This window comes from Trachypithecus francoisi, unplaced genomic scaffold (genome assembly GCF_009764315.1).
Source record: "Trachypithecus francoisi isolate TF-2019V2 unplaced genomic scaffold, Tfra_2.0 Lachesis_group19, whole genome shotgun sequence".
Lineage (NCBI taxonomy): Eukaryota > Metazoa > Chordata > Mammalia > Primates > Cercopithecidae > Trachypithecus > Trachypithecus francoisi.
This window is the reverse complement of record NW_022681464.1, coordinates 38777508-38796680: the sequence shown is the minus strand read 5'-3', so window position 1 is coordinate 38796680 and position 19173 is coordinate 38777508. Positions and strand designations below refer to the sequence as shown.

At 39.7% G+C, this 19173-nt stretch overlaps 1 protein-coding gene across 1 annotated transcript in view; it reads left to right on the top strand.

The window, feature by feature from the left end:
• DLGAP1 (DLG associated protein 1) overlaps window positions 1–19173 on the top strand; it is a 971691-nt gene that overhangs the window by 547177 nt on the left and 405341 nt on the right.

The window sequence follows — 19173 nt, the reverse complement described above, 5'->3', positions numbered from 1 at the left end:
ATTGCTTTTGCACCATCGTAAAGTCAAAAAAAATCCTACACCAAACCATCATAAACCAGGAACGGTCTGTATAGTGTATGTGCAATATGGAACATCCTGATGCATTCTCTGTGCTGTTTCTTCCTACCCTTTCCACCCTCTCCTCCATGTACATCCCTGCTGTAACTGTCAGCTCATTCCCCACACCCTTCTACAAACATCAGCTCCTAGATTAGGTGGGAGGCAGTGAAGCCTAATGGTTACAAGCACAGACTCGGAGGCAGGCCTCCCTCCACTGGCTTCCTGGCCCCCCTTATTACTTGGGGTGAGTTACTTTGTGCTATGCTTCCTTCATTTGTAGGGGAGGAAATTAATAGTGCCTACAATGCAGAATTCTTAAGAGGATTTGATGAATTGGAATAATAACAAATTTAAACAGGGCATCTGAAACAGAAATACCGTCTTTTAGTGTATCCTGTTCAATAAATAACGAAACTATTGGTGGACACCATGGAAAAAATAACTCAGAAATTTCAGAGTATATAGTGATTAATTTGGATGAGCTTTTTACAGAAATCATCATGCTAACCTCGTGTGGCTCCCCAGGGCCACCTCTTACATAGGGTGGTTATGTTAATTATATGTTTCATATTATTTCACTTGGCCATTTATCGATGTTGGTCTGAGGTTGAAGAAAGGGTTAGATTTGCAAGATAAAGGGGAATGATGGAAAACTCATCACTTAGTTTTCTAATAAAAACATTTCCCTCTGCAGTTGTCTTACCCTACCCATTAGGAGCAGAAGTAGAAATAGAAAAAGTGTGATACATAGGTGTCTATCTCATCGGTGAAGATAGTACATTGTGCATGTTCTTAGAAGCTAAAGGGAAGAGTTCCAGGGTAGCAGTTCAGCAAATGCTGTTGTTTATAACGATAATGATGATCATGATATTATAGCATGTGAGTGAATGTTCAAGCTCCATACCAACCAAGCAATGGGTCAGGATTTTCTCCCCTCAAAGTCACATAGGTTATGACTATGAAAGCTTTAGGTAGATCAAAGAGGAGTGGAACCGGGTTGTGTCTGTTGTACAGTTTTTCATAGTCCCCATTTGAAAGCTGTTCTTATCTGAGGCCAGCAGACCTTTCCCTGTGGAAAGTGTTATCTACCAAGCATTGGTGCAGATTGGGATTGCACGCGTTGTCCTGCCCACTCTTGACAGATGGCAGGGAGCCCAAGCCGTCCATATGCTGCTCTGTTCTCTGAGAAGACACGGGCACGAAAACAGATTTGGCTGGTGAAACTGTGACCGTGGGTGTCTCTGAAGCAGCGTCCCTGTCCTTGGGCTATTCAGCACTAGACAAGGTTCCAGCAAGTTGAATATAGTCTGTGGTAGACAGCAGAGAGCAAATCCAGCCCTCAGATGTTGGGAGAGAAGTCTGTGGATGTCCTTGGGGATTTTAATTTGCTCCCTTGAGCAAGGATGACCATAACTCAGTGTCTATCTGCTTCTACACTGTCCTTTTCTGCAGATGAGCATCTTGTTATAGAAGAGTCTTTCTCTACTTTTTTCTCTGTTTTCATTGACTTTTACTTTATAGAAGTTCCAGAAAAAATTAAAAATAGAACTACCATCTATCTAAGGTCTAAGACTTGTCAGGACTTACTATTCTTTCCTAAAAGCAGTAAGATGTCTTCAGATGACCATGGAGAAAGATAACGGGAAAAAAAAAAAAAAAAAAAAAGCTTTCAAAATAAGTTTTCAGAGAGATGACATTCTCCCAAAAAGGAAAACTTGAATTTTGCATCCAAATGTAACTGATATTTCAGAAATAGCTTGTTCTATGCCAGTATGCTGTTTTCCTTGTTTCAACTTTTTTCTACCTTGTGATCATTATTTTTAAGATGCAAAGACTTAATTGATCCTAAAACCCTCCAAGTGCACAAAAGAATTCCCAGGAACAGATCAATCATATCTTACGTTTGGAATTAGGTTCTAAATGCCCTTTTTGAGTCGCAGTTAGCAGTTTCCATCTTTGTTCCTTTTTAATCTCCTCAATTACCTTGCTAAGTCATAACTGGGCTCTTCCTTCCGTGAGCTGCACCACAGTGAACGGCCACTTTACCAAGTCACCCACTATTTTAAGTCTGCATGAGGTTCACTTCACAGGGACTTTGACTAAAGCTCAGCTAGTGTGCTTTTGGCGTTCTCTTGTTTTTATACATGATTGTCACAGTTGAGCTTATTAAACTCAGCTTATGATGAAACTATTAAAATTCTTCTTAAAAGAAGTCATAGTTTCCAGAGCAAGGAAACAAATCGCCTGATTTAAAAATGAGCAAAGGACCTGAATACACATGTCTCAAAAGAAGACATACAAACGGCAAACAGGCATATGAAAAAATGATCAACATCACTAGTTATCAGGGAAATGCAAACTAAAGGCACAATAAGATACCACCTCATACCTGTTACAATGGCTTTTATCAGCTGGATGTAGTGGCTCATGCTTATAATCCCAGCAGTTTGGGAGGCTGAGACAGGTGAATGGCTTGAGCCCAGGGGCCCAAAACCAGCTGGGCAACATGGCAAAACCCTGTCTCTAGAAAAATACAAAAATTAGCTAGGTGTCGTGGCATGCACCTGTAGTTCCAGCTCCTTGGAAGGCAGGAGGATCACTTGAGTCCAGGAGGCAGAGGTTGCTGTGAGCCAAAACTGCACCACTGCACTCCAGTCTGGGTGACAGAGAGAGACCCTGTCTCAAAAAATAATAATAATAAAATGGCTATTATCAAAAGAATGAAAGGTAGCAAATACTGGCAAGGATGTGGAGAAAAGGGAACCTTTGTACACTATTGGTAGGAACGTAAAATAGTACAGCTGCTACAGAAAATAATACAGAAGTTCCTCAAAAAATTAAAAATAAAACTACCATCAGATCCAGTAGTCCAACTTCCAAAGGATATATCCAACTTCCAAGAATGTATTCAAAGGAAATGAAATCAGTAGTTGAAGGGAAATCTGCACTCCATGTCCACTGCAGGGTTATTCACAAGATGGAATCAATCTAAGTGTCCATCAACAATGAATGGATAAAGAAAATGTGTTTTATATATTAAAAATTGAACACTATTCAGTTTTAAAAAAGAAAGAAATCCTGGCATTTGCAACAACATGGATGCATCTGGAAAACATTATGCTAATAAAGAAATCCCCGCACAGAGAGACAAATACTGCACGACCTCACCTAAATGTGGACTCTTTAAAAGACTGGAGCTCATAGAAGCAGAAAGTGAAATGGTAATTACCAGAGCCTGGGGGGAGGGGGAGGATGGGGAGTTCTGAAAGGATACAAAGTTTCACTTAGACAGGATGAATAAGTTCTGCGATCTACTGTACAGCACGATGACTGTAGTTAATCTCTGCTCCACTGTACTTGAAATTTGCTAAGAGAGTAGATATTAAATATTCCCCCTACCCATAAATAAAATAAAATAAAATTACCTGTGGTGGGAAAAAGAAAAAACCGTAGTGACAATTGGAAGGGCTTTTCATTAAGGCAGCATTGGTGAGTAGTTATGAAAGTCCAAAATATAAGTGGGTCTAAGAAGAATAAATCCTTTTCTGTTTCTTGGGGCATTAAATACCATACATCAACAGTTTCAAAACTGTAGCACATATCAGCCTGAAGCGCTTACTAAAACACAGTTTTTGATTCAACAGGCCTTGAACCTGAGAATTTGCATTCTAACAAGCTCCCAAGTGATGCTGCTGCTATGGGTCCAGGGACCCACTTTGATAACCAACTGCCATTGATTGACTTTTCACTGCTCTATGCTAATTTGACATTAAGTTAATATTCAACCTCTGGCACATGCTGAGCCTGTAGCAGCTAAGTAGATATTATCAATTCACATCTTTGGCAGCCCAGCTGCAACAGAAGAGGAAGGAGAAGTGCTATGATTCAGTAAAAGGAATCAGGTCTTGTTTATTTCAGTTCCTGCTAAATCGTTCACAAAAGAGCCATCAATCAGCTCATTAGAAAACTGACTTGGATTGTTTTTCTGTAGGATTGAAAATTTATGTAATGCCCTGGCTGGGTGATTCAATTAGCTAGAGCAAACCGTGTCACCATATACCACACAATGAGATATATTCTAGTCACTGAACAACTTGAAAGTGAGCAAACAACTTCCTAGTTATTCCAAATGTTCTAATCCATCTACTGACAGAGTCTAGGGAATACATTTCTCCTGATAATCATATAAAACGAAAGTTCCAATTATGAGGGAAAAAGAAGAAACTTTCTTTAAATAAAGATCCAATCTTGATTTATTTGCATGACTAATACCTCTATTCCCTTCCCCTACCCTCAGAAAAAGGGTTTATCTAATTCATTTGAGATAATTTCTGCAAAATCAAATCATTCAACAAATATTTATTGATCACAGTTGATAAGCCAACCACTGTGCAAAAAGTAATCAAATATGTATAAGATCCAGACTTCATCTTAAAGAACTGCACAAAAACTGCACCCCAAACATGGCTCGAGGTAGGTACCCAGTGAACACTTTTATCCTCAGGGAGAACACAAGTTTACCTGATAGGTGTCTACCATCTGAGACTTTCTCATAGGAATTTGCTCTGTTTGTACTCATCTAAGGCTTTCTCAACTCACAGCTGGAGAAATTAAACTCTAGAGTGTTTAAACGTCTTATCCTCCAGCAATTCGTGGGCCAAAACCGGGATTAGAACTATGACTCCTTCTAATTCCCAGCAAGCAATGATCCTTACAGGTTTTACAGAAATCTTGTCCCACCTCCACCCAGCCTTCTCTGTTGGTGGCTCATTTTTTTTTTTAGACACTGTTGATGTCATCAGAAAGATTCCTATTCTAATTTTCTGCGGTATTTTTATATATTTAGAAAATGAGATATCCCTTCCCAACCCTTTATTTCTGTCCAAGAAAGGAGGTGAGTCACTCCATTGAAGCTTGCTACAAATACAGTTCCATAATCAACTTCCCCCGGACACGGCAAAGGCAGGCACTAGCAGATGGCAATGATTCCTAATCACCAATTTTGCCCTTTTGCCAAGCAACCATTTTCAGTTTTCATTGTTCTAGAGTTCACTAAGAAGATGGACAAACTTAGTCCACCTGAGGTCACCTACCCAAATGTTTCTGTTTTGTCGTAGCTAAATGACTAGTGAATTTGAATTTGGCCTCTAGGAAGCAGCAGGTTTTAATGGATGAAAATTTGGGTCTCAGACTACTTGTTTGTTTGTTTCCTTAAATCCAGACATCACTCTCCATGCTTTGTCTTAAATCATCATATTTCTCTCTCGTAATTTCCTCTCATTGTGCAGTGGATAATAGTAATAATACAGAACTCGCCAACAAATATATTACCTTCTCACTACTTGGAAAATGGAGGTGTAGGGAGACAGCTATCCTCAGTTTAGTAAGATAAAACTCCAAATCCCTGCTTTTGTGACTCTCTTTAGCATTTGAATAACGATGCAATAATCCACATGCTCATTGGAAAGAGGATATTTTCATTATTCCTTAATATTAGCTAGGGATACTAGATAGCCGACAGCAGGTATTCATTTTTGTAGTCTATTAACTTGTAAAAGTTTTTAATCATGGAAAAATGGCAAATGATGACTTCCTGTTCCTATGCTTCTGGGAAGGGCACTCTCAGGAACTTCTCATTGAACCCATGAGAAATGACACTAGATCGAGAAAGCTGCAGTTTTATCTGTGTGATTCCTGAACTTAAATTGACTTAAAAATAGGTTGTGGGGAGTGTATTTTTTCTCGAAAACTCAAAATTTGTTAAACATATTATCTAGGCAAGAGAAAATTCTGCAGATAATATCTAATATGGAGTTTTCCAGAATTCTAGGTAAATAGAAAGGTGAAATTCACTGAAGGTGTCTTTTAAGATGGGCAGAGTCAACAACAACCAAACAGCTGTGTGCAGTACACTGGAAAGACACCAAAAATAGAGCATGTATATGATCCCTGCTGTTCAAAGAATTTTCCATCTATTGACTGTTGCACTATTTATTGGAAGAATCAGGAGAAAGAAAGAATTTTTATTTTAACCATTATCTCAGTGAAATAAAAGTAATTATCATCATTAATTAATACAAAAATCAAAAGCAAGAAAAGAACCCTAATCAATAATATCAACAAATTAGTATCCAGTGTTCTTGGGTGTTAGTACTAGACAGTGAGTCCCTTTTGGAGCACAGCTCGAGACTTTCAAATTGCAGTTAATGGTTCACAATATGACCAGTGACATTAATGTGATACAAAAGTGTGGATTAACTTTACTGTCAAAGACTGAAACCTTAACTTTTATCTAGTCACTTGGTTTTTGGGATCTTGAGTCTTGAGTAAGGGAACTTAGGTGCTTAAAAACCTGTAGGCCATGACCCTAAGCAGTCTTTCTTACCTATGGTAGCAAATCTCACTTAGGAAAGATCTTCAGCAATTGGTTTCAACTGTTTAGGACAGAAAGTACTTTTACCACCCTTTGCCTCCTATCACTAAAGGCTGTCAGGGCAATAAACACTCAGGTAATTTTTGATATAAAATTATCACTATTCCTTAGATTTTCCAAGGTAGAGAAAAGTTCATTTCTAACTTGTGATTCTAAATATCACCACCATACTTTTATAGAGTATGCTTTGTTTCTACTGATCTCAGCAACCCAGGCTAGTATTTTCAAAACACAAACTCTACCTTGTGACCAGAACAGTAGAGACGATGATGAATGAGGGGCTCTATTACTGTGCTGTAAGCACTTGACAAACTGAAATATGCAAGCTTTTGCCTCTTAACAACATTTATGATTCTAGATTTTAGGAACATGTTACCCCCGGCATGATGCTTCAAACATATTTTTGTAGGTTTATTACTTTTCACGTAGTTTACTAAAAGTGTATTATAATTAATGCAAAATTGGATATAACATGCTAATCCTATCATGTTTAAGGATGTTTTTGTATGGAGAAAAAGTGTATTTGTGACTTAGCCTAAATGGTTTATTTCTCTCTTCTTAAGAATGGCAGATAAACGTATAAGCAAGCATAAATAGCGAATCTATTAAAAACACACATGGCCTCCTATGGCAGCAGCCACCAACCTGAACTGCACATCAAAATCAAGAGAACATTCTGAAAATACAAATGACCAGGCCAAACCCCAGGCTTTTAGGAATGAGGGCCAGAAATCAGTAATTTTTCAAAAGTGCTTATGAGGATCCTGAATCACAGCTGGGCAAATTTAAGAGAAAATTCTATAGTTATGCACTACTTTTGAGATATCTAATCTATCAAACTATGAGTGCATAGTTTTAGTCCTATATGACAATTACCTCTAAGTAATACATCATGAGATTATTTATATCTCCTAAATATGCCGCAATCATAATTGTGCATATATCCCTCTCCTCCATTACACTGTCTCTTTGTATATCATGTTCTTCTCATTTTGCCCATGAGCCAAGTGAACAGGGAATTCTGTCCTACTCAGTTCAGTACAATGCCTAGAACATTGGCACTGAATAACTGTTAAAAATAACAGCAGGAACTGCACATTGCTTTCATATGCCAAAAATTTTTTCAGTGCAGGTATAGCAGGTTGAAAATGTACAGTCACAGATAATGTGTGCAGGAGCATAACTTTTTATTAGTTTCTACAACTAAATTAGACCTAGTTCTTAAGGCTCCAGTTACAGTCAACACATAGAACTCAGAATTCTGCTAGCATGAAACCTGTCTCTTTCAGGTAAATATTTGATGAAACTGAATATTCTTTCATCCTGCTGGGAGGCTCACTGAGCATCCTGGATGGTTTATGTCCTCACAGCCTGCCTTCACTGGCCTCTGACCTGAAGCTCATCCCTCCTGGTCATTGGCATCTGCTGAGAGGTAGCCTGGCCTTCGAGTCTTCTATATGACCAACTGTTGATGATACCGGTGGTTTCTTCCACAGCCTTTGATCTTGAAGTGGGTGTACCTGTGTCCTCCATGCCCGCCCACACGCCTCTTCCTGCATATTTACAACTACTGGGGAATCTTCACCTCTTCCTTCCTCCTCTAGCCAAGAAGTGAGGGGCTCTCTGAGGTCACCTATCTTCCACATCAGCTCCAGCCTGAATCAAGCCTACACTGGAGGTTTCTATTACAGGCTTGCTGTCTTCCCCAGCTTGGAATTCAGGCAAGAGATCTGGGATAGTTTTCTTACATATTTTATCAGAGTATTTCTATTGCCACACGAGGTATTGACCCTAGGAGTTGGTAGGATGAAATATGAACCTTCTTGTGGCACCAGTCATTATTTATACACTGTTTGATAAACTGAGGGTCAAGAAATAATTTAGTGTTGATGGCCAGCATTTTTAAATGAAATAGAAGAGGGTATAGGCTAGGAAAGATCAAATAGAATAGAATATATTGCTGTAGTGCTTTGGTTTTCCTAATACTGTATCAGGAAATAAACTACAGTCATCCAATTTGGGGGATATTGGTTCCAGGACCCCACCCTGCCCCCACTGACACTAAAATCTGTGGATACTCAAGTCCCCAACATAAAATCATATAGTATTATAATATTTGCAAATAATTGCATATGCATATCCTCCCATATACTTTAAATCATCTCTAGATTACTTATAATACTTAATACAACATAAATAGTTGCTATACTGTATTGCATTTTATTTGTATTACTATTATGATTTTTTTTAAAAAAACATTTTCATTCCAAGGTTGATTGAATCTGTGGATGCAGAACCCATCAATATGGAAGGTTAATGTATCTATTTTTTACTATATTCTCAGATTAAAAAAAGAATCAGAAACCGTGGACTCTTGTTTGGTCCCTTTAAACCCTTCTGGTCACCCAATAAGATATCTCTGACTTTCCCAGTGAGTAAGCACTCTGGTGGAACCATCTTTCCAGCTCTCTGTTCTCAGGTTAATTTTGTAAACTAGTCTTTCAGACATGGGCTGCCCCTGGTGTCTGGTCTGCCCAGTTAAAAGTCAAATTGTTCTTAACTACCGTGTCTGAGTTGAGGAGGCTTTTATTCCGCAGCCCTTTGTGCCCTCCCTGCCCTGGGGCAATGAGCCTCGCCCTCTGGTCTAGTTTTAATGGCCGAAGCACTTAGGGAACCAAAAGAAGTAAAATAAGACAGAAAACAATTCAAAATACACTGTCACACAGAAATCGGGTGCTTTTCTACTACGTTAAATAAGCATTTTTAAAATGTTTAGACACATAATAATGATTTCCCTAAACTGTTTTATTTATTCTAGTAGTCAACTTTTATAAAGGTTAAAGTAGAGAACCTTTTAAAAATACTTTCTTCAAACATTAAGTTTTAACTTAAAACATACAAAGGTAGGCCTGGTGCGGTGGCTCACGCCTGTAATCCCAGCACTTCGGGAGGCCGAGGTGGGCAGATCACAAGGTCAGGAGTTGGAGACTAGCCTGACCAATATGGTGAAACCCTGTCTCTACTAAAAATACAAAAAAATTAACCGGGCATGGTGGCGGGTGCCTGTAATCCCAGCTATTCAGGAGGCTGAGGCAGGAGAATGGCTTGAACCCGGGAGGCAGAGCTTACAGTGAGCCGAGATTGCGCCACTGCACTCCAGCCTGGACACCAAGAACGAAACTCTGTCTCAAAAAAAAAATACATACAAACGTATATTCATTCACTAATGTTTTCTTGAAGGAACAAGGTGGTGGTGGTTGTTTTTAAAGGAATCTATTGATTGGAGTTCCAAGTTCTCTTTCTCAGGTAAACCACACTCATGGTGTGTTATCTATAAATTCCAATGTCGGTTTCTTTAAATGTAGACATGCAAAGCAATCTGAGGCCAGAATCCTTCTAAATTTTCACCATTTTTCCAATTATTTACATTGGTCTCACCCACAGCTACTTTGGCAGCAACCTTAACAGCTCATGTCTATCCAACCTTTACACAGCTTACCATTTTATTTTTAGAAAAATGACTCTTGTTTTCTGCACTCATACTTCGGCACTTTTTGTAACATTTAAATTACATAATTATAATTTCAAATTAGACTAACATAAATAGATTTGAGGAAACGTCTAGAAAAGCTCTAGAATAGCTTATTGGTGTAAGAGTCCCTGCACTCCAGGCAGCCTGACTGTGTTTTTGGGGGGAATAAAGAGTGTTCATTAAGCTGGTGAGTGGATTAGGTGGAGTTTTGTTAAAGGACTTCAACTGTACTGAGAGAAAAAAATAAAAGACTCAACATAAGATAAAGCAAAATGCAAGCTATAATAATTTCTGAAAAGCATTCTCATAGCATGGCAGCAGCATTTTTTTGATGGTCAAAGGACAAAGCAGGAGTGAAGATGTTCTGGTTTCTACACCCTGGTTAATTAGTAACCTTGGATAAATCAGCTAAACTTCCCAGATGGAGTTCAGTTCTTTTCTACTATCAAGATGGACTAAGTTTGCATCAATTTCAAAAGCCTGTTATCCACACTTACCCAAGATTCTTATGAGTAAACTATGGTTTAGGTGAAAGGAGAGCGAATCACACTCCGTTTCCTCAACTGTGAAAGGAGGGACTTGGCATCGGTCAGCAATTCCTCAGGTATGTTTTGCAGAACAGTCATTTCAGTCATTTCAAGCCATGGCTAGAGGTACTCTTCAGAAGGGTTCAAGGACCAGACTGTTTTGCAAAATGCTGTGGTAAAACTGTTCAAAAGCTGTCTTTGCAAAACCTCGAAGCCTTTTGTAGAGTAAAGGGTGCTGTGCTTCTAAGTGGAGATTATAATAACCAGCTTCCCCCAAACACATGTGCCACACCTCTTCTCACAGAATATCTCTCAGGACTGGAGATCCATGTAACACACTTTGGGAATCTTCTGACATGGCTATTTTTATGGTCCTTTTCTAGTTCCAAATCCACTGCTTAGCTGGGGCCTATCGCATTGCCTCATTAAGACTTTTAACAAACAAGTGATCTGAAATTTCCAGGGGGGCAATGGGAATGATTTTTAAAAGGCAAAACCTTGAACTAAGTCAGGAAGAAAGAGGGAGAGTTGCCATGGCTTTCTTTAGATGTTTTCCTTGATACCAAGTAATGAATACCCTTCAAGTTGGTAATTATAAATAAATTTGTGTACGGAAATGGTATTGATAAGGGCGACTTCCCAATTATCTTTATACTTTTTTTGGTTCTTCCCTTTATTCAGGTACATTTCAACTGTCCTGGTTGATTTTTCTAATGTCAGGGAAAGAACTAGATAGATAAAAGGAACAGATATTATAATAATAATAATAGTAATAATAATGAATAATAGGGCCGAGGTTTTATTAAGAAACCCTACAAAGTCATGCATAGTCAGTAGTCCAGAAAATGTATCTACTACTATGCCAAATGAGTGGGTTACATGCTGTTAGTACTTTTATATTTTATGTATAAGATGTAAGTGAGCAAGATCCAAAGTGTGTCTTGAAAGATGGAGTGATCTTAAGGTTTCTTAAGGAGTGAAAAGCATTTTCAAGCATTATTAATTAATAATTGTCTCAATTCTATTCCTTTATAAGAATAAAATATTTAATCTTAACAGCCTTGCTTTAATTATGAGGGCTGTGTGTCCCTCAAACACTGATTTATTATGTGCTTAAACTATAGGAAATCAGGAGCATTTTCTCCTGATTTGAATAGATTCTTTAATTATCACTAAGAACCCACCAAATGGTAACTCCAAGAATGCCGATGATCAGTGCTATTACAGGTCAACTCCATAGACTTCGGCTCTGAGGCAGGACTAGGCGAAACCCACGGGTTACATTTTGTCTTGACTTAACCCCAGGCTTAAGGACTCCCTTAAGAATAAATACAGTTTCTAAAATTCTGTTTCCCTAAAGGGTTATGTCATTCTGAATCTAAGCCAGCATTGCCATAGTGCTTGCAGACTTCCCGAGTCTTAGTGCCACCTACCATATCGCCACTATTGACCACAGTGCCATCAAATCTCGTCTAGACCTGATCCTGCACTGCTTGGCCCTTGGTAGGCTGTGGAGCAGTGCTGCGTGCCCTATTTGGCCTTGTTCTGGGTAATCTGAAAAAGGAGACCAGTCTAACATGCTGTCATTCACAGCCATTGGTTACCTAGGCGATTTATCCCCACTTAATGTAAATGCTCCTGAGAGTGCATCTCCTCAATCCTGTTGATGTTGTAAAAGGAACAGAAGGAAATTCTCACTAGACTAGGGTCAGGAAGGAAAATTTTTCCTTAAGCCCACAGTCTTAGGCTTCATTAATTATGTGTCTTTGCGAAAGTGACCCATCTCTCTAGGAGATCATGCAAATGAGATTCACTCAGGCCAGTATTCAGCCCCAGGATAGTGTCTCTTTGTTTTGTTTTTTGCAGAATAGTTCTAGAAACGCTAATGTTACTAACATTGCTGCCTTTGCCATTTCAATATTGCTATTTTTCTAATGAGGCATCTGGTATGAAACAAAACAACAAATGAAATGTTAGAGTCAGCTGTTGTAGGAGGATCTTCTCAAATGTTTTCCATGGTACTATCACTTCACGCTGAAAGGAATGGTCAACCTAACAAACCCACAGACATCTTAGATTTCTCCATTGCTCCTATAAAACATTCAACAAATATTAGACCCCGTGGAGTGAACTACGTGCTGCAAGTATGGTTCTTATTGTTTGTGGTTGCATCTAAGGTTGAGATAATTTTATAGTGTGATTCATCTGAGGTTTAAAAGGTCTGCTGCAAAAGAACTCTAGGACCATTGTCCCCGTGCATATTGGCAGCATGAATACTGTACTAGTCATATGTAAATCTATGGGTGTCCATACAGTATGCTTGTAATATTATCTCAATTTTCCTGCCTCTAAAATAGAAGGATTTGGACTTAATTATAAATAATGGTTTTTGAAAATTTTTTTTTTCTTTTTTTTTTTGAGACGGAGTCTCGCTGTGTCTCCCAGACTGGAGTGCAGTGGCGTGATCTCGGCTCACTGCACCTCCACCTCCCGGGTTCACGCCATTCTCCTGCCTCAGCCTCCCGAGTAGCTGGGACTACAGGTGCCTGCCACCACGTCCGGCTAATTTTTTTGTATTTTTAGTAGAGATGGGGTTTCACCGTGTTAGCCAGGATGGTCTTGATCTCCTGACCTCATGATCCACCCGCCTCAGCCTCCCAAAGTGCTGGGATTACAGGCGTGAGCCACCACGTCCGGCCTGAAAAATATTTTTAAAAATATGTTTGCATATCCTTCTTAAAACGGAGGTAGGTTCCCATGATCAAATTGGGTCAATTACCACGTTCATGTTTCCAGTGAACTTCACTTTCTACTGGGTTTGCTGTTCATTTCTTCAACTCAGGTAGCATTTGTAAGCAGGTCATTGATTTTTCCACATTTCCTTTCCTCAGTACATCCCCAAATATCTCCATTCATTCATTTATTTAATTCCAGTCAGTAACAAGATTAAAGTAGAGGTAGAAAGATGTATGAAAACTGGTTCTTGCCTTCCAAGAGCATGCAATTGAAAAGAAAGTACAGGGCGCTAAAGGAATATCTTAAACACAATGTACACGTGGTGAATGTTTCCCCACAGGCAAAGTGCTTCTGGGTCTCAGAAGAGAGGCAGATCACTCTCAGCTGGAATTAAGAGAGCTGATCACTCTCAGCGAAGGTTTCATGGAGGCAGGATTTGAATGAGTCTTAAAAGATCCATAGGATTCTGAGGGCATCCCACTGAGAGGAAGGCTCAAGGCCAGGAAGACTCCCCCTAGTGTCCAGTCTAGAAATCACAAATATCCACATGGTTTATGTAGGAGAACTTGGGCTGATACACGTGGAAAGATAGATAGGAGCCAGCTTCTGGAGGACTTTGAACGTCTGACATCAGTCTTTAAAGCTAAACCAAAAGAAACATGGTACATTTATGAGTAGGTCATGCTAGTGCATGGTGGAGGCTGAGCAGAAAGCAGATACAGTACTATAGCTGAGAATATCAGACAAGTACAGTAATACAAATTTGAGGCCGAACCAGATCTATTGTGAAACTTATGGAAATTGAAAGAAGAGAGAAGATGGAAGAGAGATTCATTTATCCATCAAATGAACATTTATTGAGCACCTGCTGTATGCCAGTGTTTTCTAAACATCCATCCTTTATATAGCATCATCATGATTTTGGCCAAGTCCACTTCTACTGATGTTATATTTTGACTTACTAGTTTTCCACAAATAGACTTATTTTTATTTGAATACATTTGTTAAAAGCAACTTGATATTACTTCCATTTGCCTTGCCATTTGGGAGAGAATTGACCATTAGAAAAGAACAAGGAAAACAAAGCCAGTTACTCATTTCCAGGTAGATACTGTGCCCACTGAAGCCTGCTTAAAAGGGATGAAAAACAAATGTTAAAGGAGTGTTCAAAACACACAAGCAATTTTTTCTGCTCTGCCTGAACTAAAAGGATTAAAAGAGAATGGAAATGGAAATAACTTTCTCACTGTGAAATTCAATGCTGGTATTGAGGTTCTATGCTCTAGGCAGCTACTGTTCTGGGAAGTGGGAAGGCAGACATGCATTTCACTTTATTCTCTGAGAGCTTGGTGGAGCAGAAAGACAAGCCCACAAATGAATGTTGCAAAGTGGGAGACGAAAAATCTCAGGGTACCACAGACACCTTAGGGTTCTATTGGCCAACTGAGAGGTTGAGGCATTCCTATTAGGCTTCTCCTTCAGCTCATCATCACTTGGGAATTAAATCCTAATTCTAGGGTTGAATTTAATTTCCACTCCATGTGTATGGATGGCTTCCCTCTCATTGCTCGGAACTAATGTAATAACCCACCTGGTTTTCTGGAAAACACAATGAAGGAGGGGTGATTTCTTAGACTGAGCAGAAATGTTAAAGGAAAGTGAAAATACCCCATATAGGTGGTAAAATATTGACACCCATGAGGATGTAGGGGACTGGGGGCCAGGTGTCAGATCCTTCTCCCCGGCCATATCTATGTACTGACGTAGGTGAGCAGTCACATGTCTCACAGCCAGCAGCAGGGTGGCCAATATCTCCAGGGAACCAACTCCACAGCTCTTTCATGTGGTTCAGCTTTTATATCTTTGGGAGATTATAAAGCTTGTTATTGACAAGCAGTGGACTGGGTGTAAAGCAGAAAGTGTATTGTCCTTACGTGTAACCGTGGTCACCCCACAGTGGGAGAAGAGAGGACGAGAAGGAAGGAAATGAGTGTAGGAGACAATTGCAGAGCCTTACTAGATTTGGACAGCGCTCAGTGTGAAAAGTGAATGAGAGATGGTGGGTGGAGGAACAGTTAAATTTTGAAGGATGAGTAGGAGCTGTGTAGGCAGGGAAGGGCATCGCTTAAGTGGAGGACGTAAGCACCATCCTCAAAGTCATAAAGAATAGGGAGCCAGGGTGGGTAAGGAGCACTGCAAGTCATTTGGTGGTTGCAGCCCAGGTTTGAGGGTGCGGCAGAAGGGAGGAGGGATGAGGCTGGAGGGCGTTCACAGCAAGGCCACAGGGGCTGTCACGCTGCGCAAGGGTTCTAGTTGTCATTTTGAAGAGAGTAGAGACCGTTTTGTGCAGGGAAGGGACATGATCAGATTTGGAAGTTAGAAAGATCATCCTGGAGGAAGGAAAATAACAAGGTTGAGGGGGTAATAGGAGAGGCGAGGTGGCTTGGACAGAATATCTTATAAACCATTTCTAAATATCTTTCTCCTTGTCCTTTTTGTTATCAGTACCCGAAACCAAATAAGGAATATCCAAAGGCGGGATTCTGTTACATCAAACTCCCACATTAAAGAAAATAGCTTTCTGAGGCCAAATTCTTTTTTTCCTCTCACCAACCCAATCTAATCTAACACAATCATGTGTGATTTCTCCTGCATCCCAAGGGCATAATGTTCCTCTTTTACAAGTCTTGGAGTATCCATTTATTTATGAGACACAAAAGTGAGCCCACAAGCTGATAGGCTTTCTTCCCCTCCTTTTGTTTTATTCATTCAGGGTTTACTGAGCGCTCACTCTGTGCCTGGCATTGGGGTAGCTGCTGAGCAAACAAGTCTGGCTGTTAAAGAATTCTCGTTAGGAGGGAAGACAGAATAATGTGCAAATAACTACTCAGTAGTGAAGCAAATGTTTAAAAGGTGCTAAAGTGTTATTTCCAAAGGGACTAGTGCCCAGAAACATAGACATCTCTGCTAGAAAGTGGAGAGATAGTCAGGGGTCCTGAGGAGGGAGCTGATGAGAAACAACAATGTTGGTATCAGGGCAGACAGAATTGTCATCAGTCACCTCAAACTTCCAGCAACTCACAGGAGAGACACACTGTGTTGCCAATATCAGATTCCCTTTCCACATCCCCTGTTCAATTATTTTATAAGCTTTGGGGTACAGAGTACATTTCTTCGGTACGGTCCTCCATTACTTATGGGTCCAGTCTTACAGCATGTCTACCTGCCACTGGATTCCAATCCTTTTTGCAGAGTTCATATTTGTACTTACAAACATTTTTCTCCACAATTTATTTCTTCAGGGTTTTTTGTTTGTTTTGTTTTTTGTTTTTGCATATATGCCATGATGCAGAGCAATTCCCAGGGTCTAAACAAAAATCAACCTTGATAGAAAGGTTAAGTTACCTAATTCTAACAGGACACAGGGTGTTGATCATGCTTTTAAAAAGGTGAAGTAGCAGCCAGCTATATGCCAAAGGTCTTAGCAGGAAAACTTGTGATTTATAGAGCTGATTTTTCCTAAGAAGCTTCCCCAGAGGAGAAAAACAGAGGGGGAGGGAAAGAGATCAATACATTTCTAAGCTCACACTAGCGGAAAGTGGGATAGTAAGAGAAGATGCCTTCTTTCTGGTTAAAGATGCTATGGTAGAAGGAAACTAGACAGAAATTCAAGGCAATGGGAAGGATGTTTTCTGAAATTGGACCAAACCTGGATACAGACTGTAAGGAGAATAAGAAAGCAATAGCAGCCTGAATTTTGACTATCATTCCCTAAGCATCCAAAAGATTTCCTCAAATATGAAATTAACGATTTTCCTTCAAGTAACATCCTTTTAACATTCCTGCTGTTGCCCAAAGCCACTTACACAGGTACCACTCATTCTGGCCATGGCCACTTTTGCCAGTGCCAGTTGCTCGCACTCAGATCTGGTCTGCTGGAATATGGGCTGCTTGTTTATTTGTCTGGGAGAAGAAACTTAAAACTATACTTCAGTGGAGTTTTTTCCCGACACAGATTTGGGTAAAGGAAGCAAACCCCTTCAGCAGTCAGAGGAAAAGCTGCCATGGGTGAGGGTGGCTAGACAAACACCCGTCCATGCAGACTGCCCATGGGACGCCACCCAGTGAAATGTTTACTGTGGGTCCATTTCCGCTTCCTTATTTCTTTCACCTGGCTTGCAGGTCTTTGCTCATAAGTGTAGTGTAGGACGCCTCCCTGAATGAAGTGAATTGCCTCCCACCCTGTGCCAACAGCAGCAGATGGTGAGAAGTGGCCACACGGAAATTGGAAGCTCCAGGTTAAGCTGAGAAGTGTGAGCATTTTGTATGGAGAAGTTCATTATTTCCTCCAAATTGCTAGCATCCTTTACTTGAAACGGCCTATCTAAAGTGTAGATGATGTATATAGTCAGCCTATGTACATGTTTCTGGAATATACATGGCTTCCATGGTTTCAATTATTGTCTTATTGGAAAATAATAATAATAGATGAATTATTTCTAGTTCGTGTTGAAAAGCATGATTTTTCTCCGGTGTCATCTTATTATGCTTACGTTAAGGTATATTCAAGTTAAAGGACATTGCCTAACTGCACATCAGTGACAGCAAAGCAACAGATCTGCTGCACCAAACAAGGTCAGCTTGTTACCCCCATCCCCAGCTGTGCTGTATGCAATTTATGCAGCCATATGCTGCAACCTTGGTAACATCCCATCATCGTGTTGAATGACAAAGGCAACTTTGTCACTGACAGTGTAGCGGTGCCTACTGTGAGTTCTGGAGTCTGACTTCCTGGATTGACTACAAGTAAATTATTTAACTTTCCTGTACCTCATTTTCCTCCTCTGGGAAATGAAGATAATGAGAGTGCCTGCTTCCTAGGCCTGCTGTGGTAATTAAGTGGGATAATACATGTAAGATGCCTAGGACAAGGGTTTACCACAGAGACACATCCATTTTTCTTATATTTTCTGGAACATATTGCTGGTCAAGCATCTCAAATACAAAAATCCCAAATCGAAAATGCTGTAGAAACCAAAGCTTTTTGAGCACCAACATGAAACTCAAAGGGAATTCTCATTGGAGCATTTTGGATTTTGGAGTTTCAGATTTGGGATGCTCAACCTGTAAATAAAATAAATTGCAAATGTTCCAAAACCTGAAAAAATCAGAAATTCAAAACACTTCTGTGTCCCAGGCATTTTGGATAAGGGATACTCAAGCTGTAATGAGTGCAAATTGTACCATACTTCCTCTTTAATAAATAAGCCAATATTTTTGTAAAACTTTCAATGCCTCCAAGTCAGCAAAGAGTTTATAAAAGATTACTTACAGAAGGCAGTTAATATGTCATCACCTAAGACATGATACCATCATCAACATTTTATACACAATGTATTTGTTTATTGTCTGTCTCCCAACACAAGAATGTAATTGTCATGAAGCCATGGACTTTTGGAATTGTGTTCACTACTGAACCCCTGTTCCCTAGAACTGCACCTGTCATTTAGTAGACGCTGAATAAATATTTGTTGGGGAAAAAAAATACATGGATGCTAGTAACTAGCTTTTGTGGATATCTGAGAAGTTATTGTCTGCATTGGCTTGCTTCTATATCAAGGTTAAAATTACTCACATTGTATCTACAGGTCTTGGTAGTGGAGATAAAAGGTTGTGAGTAGCTGTGGCCTTGAGCTTAGCAGCATTCCTAAGCCAACATTTTTGGCTTTGTAGGGGCAGAAATGTGTGATATCTTTCCTCACCTATCATAATGGTCACTCCTATAACAAAAGACAGGTTAACAAGAGAAAAGCATAATGAAGGTAACCAAAGTTGTATGTAACATGGGACTCCTCAGAAATGAAGACCTTAAGACCCAGGGAAAG